General features: G+C 45.9%; 1 long non-coding RNA gene across 1 annotated transcript; it reads left to right on the top strand.

The window, feature by feature from the left end:
- The first annotated feature begins 244 nt into the window (after positions 1-244).
- LOC145518715 (uncharacterized) lies at positions 245-11,731 on the top strand. Its single transcript, XR_014063216.1, has 2 exons — positions 245-406; positions 11,401-11,731. It is a non-coding gene; the product is annotated as an uncharacterized LOC145518715 (long non-coding RNA).
- The last annotated feature ends 1,497 nt before the right edge of the window (positions 11,732-13,228 follow it).

Here is a 13,228-nt window from a genome sequence, read left to right as displayed (position 1 = left end):
TTAAAGATGTTTTGATGTGGACCATTTTTAAAGCCTTTTTTGAATGTGTTATATATCCAAAGTATATTGCTTCCACTCTACGCCTTGGCTCTTTGGCTGTGAGGCATGTGAGATCCCAGCTCCCAAACCAGGGATGTAACCCACACTTCCCACACTGGAAGGTGAAGTCCTAACCACTGGACCACCAGGGAAGTCCCTGGAACTCATCAATGGATATGGTCTAAGAATTCTAGAATATGCCATTGGAGGAAGTTCTAAGAAGAGGGTGGGGTAAGATGGGTCTCCCACTGCCTGGGAGCTTTAGAACCTACTGTGTTTTGAGATGTTACTTTGGAATGACGCTGTTTATGCTCCAAGTTGGTGACAGGAGCCTTAACAGGAATCCCAACTAGAAGTATGGCATTAGGTAAGATATTTCTTAGAGATGCATTAAGTCATGGGAAGACAACCTCTGGATATTCCTGGGACAGAAATGGGTCCAACTTACTTTAATAACCTTTTAAATTTTGCGGAAATATAATCACCTTATCAAATGGTGGAAAATTGTGAATTAAGAAGGAGCTATTAGAAACTCTAAGAATTTTCCACAGTTTGTTGTGATCTACACAGTCAAAGGTTTTAGCATAGTCAATGAAGCAGAAGTAGATGTTCTTCTGGAATTCTCTTGCTTTTTCTATGATCCAATGGGTGTTGGCAATTTGATCTCTGGTTCCTCTGCTTTTTCTAAATCCAGCTTGAACATCTGCAAGTTCTCAGTTCACATACTGCTGAAGCCTAGCTTGGAGAATTTTGAGTATTACTTTGCTCAAAATGAGTGAAATGAGTGCAATTGTGCAATAGTTTGAATATTCTTTGGCATTGCCCTTCTTTGGGACTGGAATGAAAACTGACCTTTTTCAGTCCTGTGGCCACTGCTGAGATTTCCAAACTTGCTGGCATATTGAGTGCAGCACTTTCACAGCATCATCTTTTAGGATTTGAAATGGCTCAGCTGGAATTCCACCTCTACCAGCTTTGTTCATGGTGATGCTTCCTAAGGCCCACTTGACTTCGCACTCCAAGATGTCTGGCACTAGATGAATGATCACACCATCATGGTTATCTGGGTCATGAAGATCTTTTTTGTATAGTTCTTCTGTGTATTCTTGCCACCTCTTCTTAATATCGTCTGCTTCTGTTAGGTCCATACCATTTCTGTCTTTTATTGTGCCTATCCTTGCATGAAATGTTCCCTTGGTATCTCTAATTTTCATGAAGAGATCTCGTCTTTCCCATTCTATTGTTTTTCCTCTATTTCTTTGCATTGATCGCTAAGGAAGGCTTTCTTATCTCTCCTTGCTATTCTTTGGAACTCTGCATTCAGATGGGTATATCTTTCTTTCCCTCCTTTGCCTTTCACTTCTCTTCTTTTCTCAGCTCTTTGTAAGACCTCCTCAGACAATCATTTTGCCTTTTTGCATTTCTTCTTCTTGGGGATGGTTTTGTTCATCACCTCCCATACAATGTTACGAGCTTCCATCCATAGTTCCTCAGGTACTCTACCAGATCTAATCTCTTGAATCTACTTGTCACTTCCATCGTGTAATCGTAAGGTATTTGATTTAGGTCATACCTGAATTGGCTTCCTTGATGGCTCAGACGGTAAAGAATTTACCTACTGTGTGGGAGACCTGGGTTCAGTCCCTGGGTTCAGAAGATCCCCTGAAGGAGGGCATGGCAACCCACCCCAGTATTCTTGCCTGGAGAATCCCCATGGACAGAGGAGCCTGGTGGGCTGCAGCCCATGGGGTCACAAAGAGTAGAACACAACTAAGCAACTAAGCACAGCACAGTACATACCTCAATGACCTAGTGGTTTTCCCTACTTTCTTCAATTTAAGTCTGAATTTTGCGATAAGGAGTTCATGATCTGAGCCACAGTCAGCTCCCAATCTTGTTTTTGCTGATTGTAAAGAGTCAGAACCAAGCATGGAACAACAGACTGGTTCAAAATTGGGAAAGGGGTACGTCAAAGCTGTATGTTGTCACCCTGCTTATTTAACTTATATGTAGAATACATCATGTGAAGTGCTGGGCTGGAGGAAGCACAAGCTGGAATCAAGATTGCCAGGAGAAATATCAATAACATCAGATGTGCAGATGACACCACCCTTATAGCAGAAAGTGAAGAGGAACTAAAGAGCCTCTTTCTGAATGTGTAAGAGGAGAGTGAAAAAGACGACTTAAAACTCAACATTCAAAACATGAAGATCATAGCATCCAGTCCATCACTTCATGGTAAACAGATGAGGAAACAATGGAAACAGTGAGAGACTTTATTTTCTTGGACTCTAAAATCACTGCAGATGGTCACTGTGGCCATGGAACTAAAAGACACTTGCTCCTTGGAAGAAAAGCTATGACTAACCTAGACATCGTATTAAAAAGCAGAGACATTACTTTGCCGACAAAGTTCTGTCCAGGCAAAGTTATGGTTTTTCCAGTAGTCATGTATGAATGTGAGAGTTGGACCATAAAGAAGGCTGAGCGCTGAAGAATTGATGCTTTTGAACGGTGGTGTTGGAGAAGGCTCTTGAGAGTCCCTTGGACTGCAAGGAGATCAACCAGTCCATCCTAAAGGAGATCAGTCCTGACTATTCATTGGAAGGACTGATGCTGAAGCTGAAACTCCAATACTTTGGCCACCTGATGCGAAGAGCCAACTCACTAGAAAAGACCCTGATGCTGAGAAAGATTGAAGGGAGGAGGAGAAGGGGATGACAGAGGACAAGATGGTTGGATGGCATCACCGACTCAACAGACATGAGTTTGAGTAAGCTCTGGGAGATGGTGAAGGACAGGGAAGCCTGGTATGCTGCAGTCCACGGGGTCACAAAGAGTTGGAGAGGACTGAGAGACTGAACAACAACAAATGAGGAACTCTGGCAGATTGAGGACAACTTTTGACATAAGCACAACCTGAAGAACTCCCTCACTTGGAGGAGTGCCTGGATTCCCCAGTCTGATCAGATGTGAGACAGAATCCCAGCCCACCACTCATCTGCTCCGTGACCTTGAGCCATGACTCCATGTTTTCTTGGTCTCACTTTCTTCTTTTGCTAGAGATGATAAAGCCTGCTGCATAGGGTTCTTGATCAGTTAAATGAGATTCTACACGAATGTGACTAATACAGTTTCAGACAGTCAATAAATGCTAGCTCTCATTGGGCTAATTTTGTTCTCATAAGATATTAATTGCCAGGAGATACAGCCAGCCAAGCAGGAGAGGAAAATCATTTTTATTTCACCAATCATACGGATAATGCAAAATCAAATAACACTGACGCTGTTAACTGGAGATGAGTCATGTCGTTTGCATTAGTTGGCAACTGGCAATTTCCTCTCAGGTACTTTGCACTGGGGACCTGCCTGCACTACGTAAGTGGTGTCTTGCTGATGTCTGTGTAGCTTTGGTGTAGTGAAGAGAAGAAAATAATCACTTGTTTTGCTATCCAGTTATTCTTTTATAAACAAAATTAAGATATTTAAACAACAGCTCATAAGAAGAGTGGAATTAATAGTTCCACTAAAAAAAAGTATAGAAACATAAGTAAAATGAGATTTTTAAAAATAAGCACACAAGAACAAATTTGCACCTGTCTTACCGACCCTTACACTTAGTCTCTTCAGTCTTTGTATTTCTTCTGATCTGATTAGTATGTCCCTTTCTAACTCACCTGAACACACCTATGGCATCCAAGGTTTCAAGGATGACTCTGAGATTTCCAGCCTGCTATCATCTCTCTTGTGGAAACATGGTTTACCTACAATGCTGTACTGCATGTCCAGTCAACTGACAGAGCTTGTAAAGGGGCCCTGCGTATTTAGCTTACCCTACCTGCTACCCTCTTCACATAACAGAGGCAGAGAGAAAGAAGAACAGTCACACAACAACACAACCTTAATTTTGGTAATGGCTTTTCCTCATTCAGACGGGAAATATTTTTCACTAAAGGAATCAAGAAACCTCTCTAAACAAGAATAATCTATAGGCAGGCTTCGGAGATGTTGTGGCTTCGGTTTAAAATCACCACAAGAAAGCAAGTATTGCAATAAAGCCAGTCACATGAATTTTTGGTTTCCCAGTTCATATAGAAGTTATATGTTTACACTATGTTGTAAGTCTATTAAGTGTGCGATAGCATTATGTCTAAAACCATGTACATATCGTAATTTTTAAATACTGCTAAAAAATCCAAAATCACTGCAGATGGTGACTGTAGCCATGAAATTAAAAGATGCTTGCTCCTTGGAAGAAAAGCATGACCAACCTAGACAGCATATTAAAAAGCAGAGACATTACTCTGCCAACAAAGGTCCATCTAGTCAAAGCTATTGTTCTTCCAGTGGTCATGTATGGATGTGAGAGTTGGACCTTAAAGAAAGCTGAGTGCCAAAGAATTGATGCTTTTGAATGGTGGTGTTGGAGGAGACTCTTGAGAGTCCCTTGGACTGCAAGGAGATCCAACCAGTTCATCCTAAAGGAAATCAGTCCTGAATATTCATTGGAAGGACTAATGCTGAAGCTGAAGCTCCAATACATTGGCCACCCGATGCAAAGGACTGACTGATTGGAAAAGACCCGATGCTGGAAAAGATTGAAGGTGGAAGGAGAAAGGGACAACTGAGGATGAGATGGTTGGATGGCATCACCAACCTGATGGACATGAATTTGACTAAGCTCTGGGAGCTGGTGATGGACAGGGAAGCCTGGTGTGCTGTAGTCCATGGGGTCACAAAGAGTTGGACACGACTGAATGACTGAACTGAACTGAAAAAATGCTAACCATCGTCTAAGCCTTCAGAGAGTCATAGCAGTAACATCAAAAGATCACAGATTACAAATCACCATAATAAATATCATAATAATGAAAAAGTTTGAAATATGGCGAGAATCATCAAAATATAACACAGAGACACAAAGCGAGCCAATGCCGTTGAAAAAAATGGCGCCAATAGACCTGCTTACAGCAAGGTTGCCACAAAAACTTCAATTTGGAAAAAATACAGTATCTGCAGAACACAGTGAAGCGAAGAGCAATAAAACAAGTTTGCCTGTTCAGATAGGCTTTTTCTATAGGAACTAAGGACTTGGTCCACTGGAATTCATCAGTGATCGGCTTATTTCCACAGGATATAACAGCCTTTGGGGGCCAGGGAGCTATAACTGTTCCTTAACCTTTGGGGCAAAGGGCCAACAGGAGGACACGGCGTGTAGACAGTGAGAGTCAAGGAGACTGAGCGTGGTCCTGGGACACTGGCGTGGGTCTGAAGGAGGGACAATGCTGAGTAAACAAAGCCCAGCATCACTTAAGTCCCCCTTGGGCCATCCACTCAGAGGCTGGTGGCAGAACCCTCAGCAGAAAGAAGGGAGGAAGAGAGGTGAGGTGAGGGAAAAGGCCAGAAAGAGCTCTAATGAAAGAGCACTAACCCTCCACCCCAGGTGTTCGATTTTGCATCCCAGGAAAACTGCCATGGGAACCCATGAGGCTCCAAGACACCACTCGGGGCCTCTCCAACCAGAATGGAACTCCAGAGACTTTGCTGTTGGGAGTTAAGCCAGACACCAGTGTAGTGTTTCTGTTCATTCTACTCAGATTTATTGATGGCTGTCCTAGGCCAGTGCACTTGCAGGAGCATATGTGGACAAAGGTAACCAAAACTAGCAAGGGCTTGCCTGAGCCTGGGAGGATTTAGGAGAGACAGAGCTGGGCAGAGCCAGTGATTTATTTCAACTGTCCCTGGATCCTCCACAGCGCAGCCGGAAGAGCTGGAGTCACTGAACTCTGGGGGCTTTGGGTATCCTGTGTGATATCGCACCTTCCTGACACGATCATGGCAAGAAAAACAAATGACCTAGTCACCAAAGAGTCGGGACAGTAGACTTGCTGTTTGTCTAAGATTGTCCCTTATCCCATGCCTTGTTCCCTGGCCTTGAACTCCTATTTCCTGGTTTGGCAGATGAGGAAGTCAGTCCCTACAGCTGAATGGAAGAGAGGGCCTTGGCAAGACACTCCGTCTGGTCACTGTTGCTGTGGGGTCTTTCACTCCCACACCCCCCCCTTAAAGCTCACAGACGAGTGTCAGATAGTGGGACACACACAGGAGAAGGCAGCTGGGACAGCTGAACCCGGCCCGTCATCAGGCCCCATCCATCTGTTCCTCTGTTTGTCTTGCAAAGCAGAACAGGGCCACCTCTGTGCTGGGCGGCCAGGGAGCAGGTGGCCAGATACACAGGGCCAGTGATGTGGGTCCAGGAGACAGGGCACAGGGCAGAGACAGGGAGTGAGATTGGGGTCTCCGCTCCAGGGGAGGGGGGCTCCCAGCTGGATCTGGTTCCCCCAGTGTCACCGTGGGCAGAACTGACACCTTGGGTTGGCTTATCATGTCCTATCAAAGATCTGCTCCTGGGACGTCCCTGGTGGCTAAGACTCCACGCTCCCAGTGTGCAGGGCCCAGGTTTGATCCCTGATTAGGGGGCTAGATCCCACATGCTACAACTAAGACCCTGCGTCGCCAAATAAGGGAAGCCTGACATGCTGCAGTCCATGGGGTCGCAAAGAGTCAGACATGACTGAGCAATTGACCAACAACAACAAAAGAAAAAGATCCACTCCAGCAGGGGTGGGGTTGGGTCTCTCTTGCTTTTGAGAGGAGGGCAAGTGGAAAAGCCACAAACAAATCAAGAGAAGGTTGTATGACATCCCCCTCTTAAATCTGCTTCCTGTGATCCACGCTCCCTTTTTACACCACCATGTGCCCATTCACACCCAGGCCCTGAAGTCCCTCCCCCTCCCAGCTGCGCCCTATCTAGAGGGTCCCCACGATGTGAAATGCCTTCTTGTTCAACCACATCCCCATGGACCCTCCCTTGGTCTCCATGCAGGGAAAGCTGTCAGACAGGTGCTTTTGAACACATCTCTCTGTCTGGGGTTATATTAACTGCTCTTTCCTCCCCTGGGCCCCTCGGCTCCTCACCCTGGCATTAAGCCCTCACATTTGCCTGCTCCCAAGCTGCTTATTTTGCTAGCGGGAAGTATCACCTGTCCATTTGCCTGCTAATGAACTGTGTGCTCATGAGTCGACTCACTCCAGCTCCAGAGAGGGAAAGGAAAGGAAAGCCTGTGGCCCACGCAGCCCCTCCAGGGCAGGCTGGAGGGGATGCGCAGGAGGAGGGGCTGTGGTTACAGTGGAGGCAAAGAGACAGAAAGGAAAAAAACACTTTCTCCACCAGCAATGCACAAAGCACAGGGGTGCGTAATTTGCATAGATTATCCCAGTTTAACAGTGAAGAAACTGGAGCCCAGGGAGGGTGAATGGCTTTCCAAGGTCACACAGCTAAAGAGGAGAGTGAGCGACAGAACAGGGATTTGAACCCTGGTTTATCTGATGCCAGAGCTATGGCCTGTGGGAGCTGCCGCGTGGTTCACAGGCTGACCCCGGAGTGGGAGACGCACACACAGGTGTCCCAGGCACCTCAGCAGAGTCGCTGGGCTCTCCTGGTACAGGACAGAGTCCAAAGCAGTGACCCATGGCCCGGGGCTCAGCATGGCTCTGGAGGGAACTCACAACAGCCATTCCTAAGGTCAGAGCAGAGGTCGGGGGTCCCTGCTGCAGGCAGGAAGCCAGTGTCAGCTCCCCTATTCCATCCCACTGGGAAGGAGGAAGCCTAACTCTGTCCTTCCAGAACCTTCTGACACCACAAGCATATAGCTGGCTAGGAAAGGGAAACTTAGCAGTTTTTGAGTCACTTACAATAAAGCCTAATATGCACAAAAAACAATTCTGGACTTCCCTGGTGGTCCAGTAGTTAAGAATACGCCTGCCAATGCAGGGGACATGGGTTCGATCCCTGGTTCGAGAAGATTCCACATGCCACAGAGTGACTAAGCCCATGTGTCACAACTACTGTGCTCTGCAACAAGAGAAGCCACCACAATGAGAGGCCCGGGCACCTCAACTACAGAAAGCCCACAAACAGCAAAAAAGACCAGCGCAGTCAAAAATAAATAAATTAAATTTAAAAATTAATAAGACACAATTCTGAAAATTCATTAGTTCCTATCACGACAAACAGATATTTATCAACAGTAAGCCCTGCTCATCAAGGTTTACATCTTGGCTTGTGGACCCCCATGAGATGGTCATCCACTTAACATTTTAAAAATTAGGAGGATCAAGTTGGAATGAGGTAGACAGGGGAGCAGAATAAACAAGGAGGACACCAGGGGTGAGGGGGCTCGATGGCTCAGGCAGAGATGCTCTAGATGGGAAGTGAAGGGGGAAAGGAAAGTGGAAGGCTGAAGAAACAGGCTTACATAAAGGTTCACAAAGGAGGAGGAGGAGGGGAAAGGGGGGAGGAGGGGGGAGCAGGAGAAGGAGGAGGAACCTCCTGTTCTACCACATGGCAAAAAAATGTGCCTTTTGATGTCCAAGAGCCTCTTTAGAAATGCAGGGACACGAGTTCTTGGGCACAGAGATGTGAAGCGATCACTCAGGTGATGCTGTCTGGGGGGTGGCTAGAGGTCAGCCACGGAAACAGAGATGCTCCAGTAACATGGAGAATGTACCCAGAAACTGAAGGAAGCCCGCAGAGGTTATATTCGTCCTGGGTACATCCCACCACCATGAGGCACCCGATCCGAGCACAGGCCTCTGAGAAGGCCAGGAGCCCTGCAGCCGGTGGGTGAGGCTGGGTCAGCCCCACTCCTGGGTGGCCAGTGTGAGTCCAGGCTGTGTCAGGGAGATTCTATTATGGTTGGAGACATAAGAGACGCGGGTTCAATCCCTGGATTGGGAAGATCCCCTGGAAGAGGGTATGGCAACCCACTCCAGTACTCTGGCTTGGAGAATCCCACGGACAGAGGAGCCTGGCGGGCTATGGTCTATAGGGTTGAGAAGAGTTGGACACAACTGAAGCGACTTAGCACGCACTCACATTATGATCAGATCTCAGGCTCACACTGCTCCCCTTCTCTGCTCCCAGGTCAGTGCCTGTCCTCCAGTTCCAGGGCATGTGACGCTCATTTCCTCTATGAACCCCTGGAACTGAATTCAGAGCCTTCCCAGGTGACTGTGGGAGCGAGGGCCTGTCCACAGCTCCCACCCCAAAATTAATCCCCTAAGTGTGAATCAGTCATCAAGGGCAGAGAAGGAACTCTTTCAACAGTCCTTCAGAAAAGGAAGCTGCAAAAGAGAAGACCATATATCTCCCTGGATCCATCCCTGTCCTGAATTCTTGGGGCCGAAGTTTGGGAAGAAAGAAGGTTCAATTATATTTGTCCTTAAACTGGGATTTGGGCCCATTTCTGGTGAGTCCCACTTTTTTAAAGAGTGGCACATAAAAATCTAAGCTTAGTGAAATGGACACATTAGGCAATGCTTATTCACTGTCTGAAAGGATCTTTTATTCTGCATAAGCATTTACAGCAGAGTATCTTTGACACTAAACATCTTTTGAGAGAGTCCTTCTGTACCCCAGGTATTAAGTCAGCTTTGAAATGCAAAGCACTGCATTCTGCTGTCAAAGAGCAGCAGAGGAGAGCGAGCCATCAGCTGAGGTCACCCTGTCCATGGAGGTTTACATAAAATTAGCCACAACTCCCTAGGCCATGTCTAGTAGGCAGCCCTATGCCCACATCAAAGCTTCTGCGTGTTTCCAAGGCTCTCTGCCTTAAAGGCTCCTTCTGGCTTGAATGGAACCCTTGGTCTCACATGCTTTCTTTTCCCCCACCCTAAAGCTCTTTTTTGCCAGCAGTGGCACTGACTCACCCAAGTACATAAGTGTTATGCTCAGGGTCATGCTAACTACCATGGAACAAAGTCTATAGATGAGGATTTATTTTTCACTCAAGTGTTTCCAGCTGGCAGACGTTTTCTCTCCCTGTGACAAGCAAGGACTCCTTCCCTCTCCCAGGTTCAAGGAGACATCTACATCCAGTTGGGGGAGCAGATAGTCGAGTAGAGAAGGCACAACAGCTTTCTAGCTGCCTTCTGGGAATTGACACACATCACTTTTGCTCACTCAATGGACATGAGTTTGAGCAAACTCCGGGAGATGGTGAAGGACAGGGAAGCCTGGCTGTGGTCCAAGAGTCAGACACAACTGAGCAACTGAACGACAACAACAACTTTTGCTTACCTTCCTTTAGTGACCACCAGCCAACCACATTATCCTACCTAGAATCAACAGGGGCTGAGAAATGGGCTCTTGGTGGAGCACTGATTCTCAGCAATAGCGCTGTGCTGTGGAAGGGTGAGCAGGACTCTTTATTGGACAGTTTGCCATCTTAGCCACACACACACAAAAAAATCACTACTTTTCCTTGATTTTCCTCCTCACACAAGGATAGCAAGCGATGAAACCTTTTTACAGAAGGATGGTGGATGAGAAAGGGGTAGTGATAAAACCTATTTTGAAGGCATCCAATTAAAAATAGAAAAATGGCTTCAAATTAAATTTTAGATGTATCTTTAACAATCTTTTGTCTTTCTAAGAATTTTTTACTGGGGAGTTTTCATGGCAGGTCTTTCAAACGTCTTTAGAGCCCCAAATCGTGTTCATTTTACACGTTCAGAAGTTGGAGTTAGATCCAAGCATGTGTAGCTCGGGGTTGAGCCAGAGGTTTGTACACAACTTTATAGGATTGCTACCTTGACCTCCCTGGAACTTTCCAGCTCCCAAGCACCACCCTTTCTGGTCCACTGGCTAGAAATCCAGTGCTTTCATCTCCCTGTTCTGTCACGGTCTTCTTGTGACTGCATCTGCTCCTGGTTCCGTGATACTTGGAAGTACTGCTTTCTTTTTCCCCCAGTCTGCTTGCCATCATTTTACTTCTCTGTGTCCTCCAGGAGCTACTTGATCCATTTTCTCCAGGGACTTTTAACTGTAGTCACTGGGAGACATAGAGGTGGTGTGCGCTTAATCCACCTTTGCAAGAACCGGAACCCACTGAAGGCTCTTAAGCAGTCCAATGGCATGTAGCTTTGTATTCTGGAAAGCTCTGCTTGGCTGGAGAACAGGTAAAGCCAGTGATGCTAGAGCAGGGACTGCAGAGAAGAGGCACAAGCTGGCTGCTCGAGCTAAGGAAGAGATGCCACAGGCCAGATATAAGGCCACGGCAGGTGAGGTGGGAAGGAGGGGGTTACAGAGAGGTGGGTTCTACAGGTTCTGTTGGCCAATTAGATGTAGAGATGAAGACATGTGGAAGTGTCCAGAATGACTCCCTAGGATGGAACAGGAAAAGGGGCCATTCGCTCCAGGATATTGGTCTTTGATCAAATTCATAAGCAGATGCTCCTCTCATAAACCAGAATAGACAGATCTGAAGTCTCTCTCCACTTTCCTTCTCTACATTTCAGGATCACTGGCTTCTATGTGATCAGTCATGCCAAGATATCCTCCACTCTGACAAGATGTGTATGAACCAGCTTGAAGGTGTGCCGTGTTTACCATTGGCCTGTTTGCGGTTTTCAGTAGAACCAATTCAAAATCGATTTTATTTGTATAACGAGCCACTACCTTCAGTTGGGAAGTGGTCACAGGTAGAGCTTTTATTTTGTACATGTTGCACCATGGGACTTTTTTGGAGCCGTGTTTAAGAGATTTTCCATTTGTTTCTATGATCTGTTAGCAAAATACCTTTGGGTGACATTTCAAGGGTGTATAACATTGTAAAAGAAACTAAGAAAACCTGAGTTTGCCTGTATTGTTTGTTAAAGAAACTAATAACAGAGAAGTTACTGTGGCTGCAGACAGGGTAATATTTTCCTGATATATTTTTGCAGGGTAGCTGTGTCTTTAGATGTTCCACACACAGACTCACCATGAAAATATATTCATTTTTCACAGGCTCCCACCTCACTTGCTAGCATATAATTCAACCTTTCAGCTCCCTACAAATTCTGCATCCTAGCCCCATCATTTTTCATAAACCGGGAGCTGATTAATCATTCCAACTATGGACGATTTGTCCTTAACCTTAAATAAATACCTTTTCCTCTGCTGTGCATGCTTACAAACAGCGAGGCCTGGAACCCGTTTGGCTTGGTCACAGCATTGAGATGGTACAATCTTCCTCTCATTGTAAACCATGTGCTTAACTTTGGGTAGGTAGGAAAAAAAAAAAAAACTAAAAATGGAAAGAAATTACCAAGATAAACAGCACAAAGGACAGAGAATGAAAGCCCTTACATTTGAGAAAGAATTGGATGATTTCTTGGAAAGGCCTCTGAGACAGCAATCTGTGGGCAGAAGGAGAAATAGGTTTCTTTTGTGCAGCTTGTGGCAAGTCGACAGAAGAAATAAAAGGAGGAAAAGCTTTGGCAATCTGCTGCTAACAAAGTCCTTAATTTGGGTTGAATCTTGTAGGGCTTGGGAGAGTTTTTAGAGACTTTCTTGTACCATTGAGAGCATCGCTGCAAGACACTGCCCACCACCTCCCTGTGACCTGGGTGCGTAATTGTTTCTCCTTTCCTGGGCCTGGGATACTATCAAGTCAGAAGGCTTTGTTGGATCAACTGGAAGAGCAGAGTGAATGGGGTCTGAGCCTCAGATTTTTTTGTTCACGCTCAGGCATCAGGCTGCACACCACCACCACTGTGCAGCTTGACAAGACATATCCTTTAATCAGCACGGAAGTACCAGACTTTGGGTTAAAAAAAAAAATTCTACATTGCTCAGGAACTCTAGGCAATGCTTTTAATCATGTACATTTGTGTTGTATTCCTCCAATTAAAACTTTTCTGAGAACCCCCTTTCTGGCATCCACATTTAATTTGTGTGGCTCACCCACTAATAGAGACCTGCTGCTGCTGGTGAGATCTGGTGATCCTGAACTGGATTTGTTCCTTTGTCCAAGTTTTCCAGAGAGGTGTGGTCAGCACAGCCCAGGCTGGAGATTATGCAGGGAATGGGGACTGAGCCAGAGGGTCAGCTGGATCTGAGTGCTCTGGAAAGCACGTGCAAGGATCTGTTAATATACTACAGTTGGTTCTGTGAAAATGTGTGCAAATACCCCCAGGTGCTCATGCGAGTGCTAAGAATAGGAACAAATTCCACGTGTAAGGGAACTTAAAATAGCATCAAACAATAGGCTCAGAAATATTTGGAGTAGACTCTGTCTGCCAAACTCACTGAAAGACAAGCAAAAAATTCCCAATGGACCTCAGCTTAGTTTCACCACTCAGA

This window comes from Giraffa tippelskirchi, chromosome 8 (genome assembly GCF_054371585.1).
Source record: "Giraffa tippelskirchi isolate mGirTip1 chromosome 8, T2T-mGirTip1v1.2.pri, whole genome shotgun sequence".
Classification (NCBI taxonomy): Eukaryota; Metazoa; Chordata; class Mammalia; order Artiodactyla; family Giraffidae; genus Giraffa; species Giraffa tippelskirchi.
Note: the sequence above shows the minus strand (reverse complement) of the source record. Positions and strands in the feature narration are given on the sequence as shown.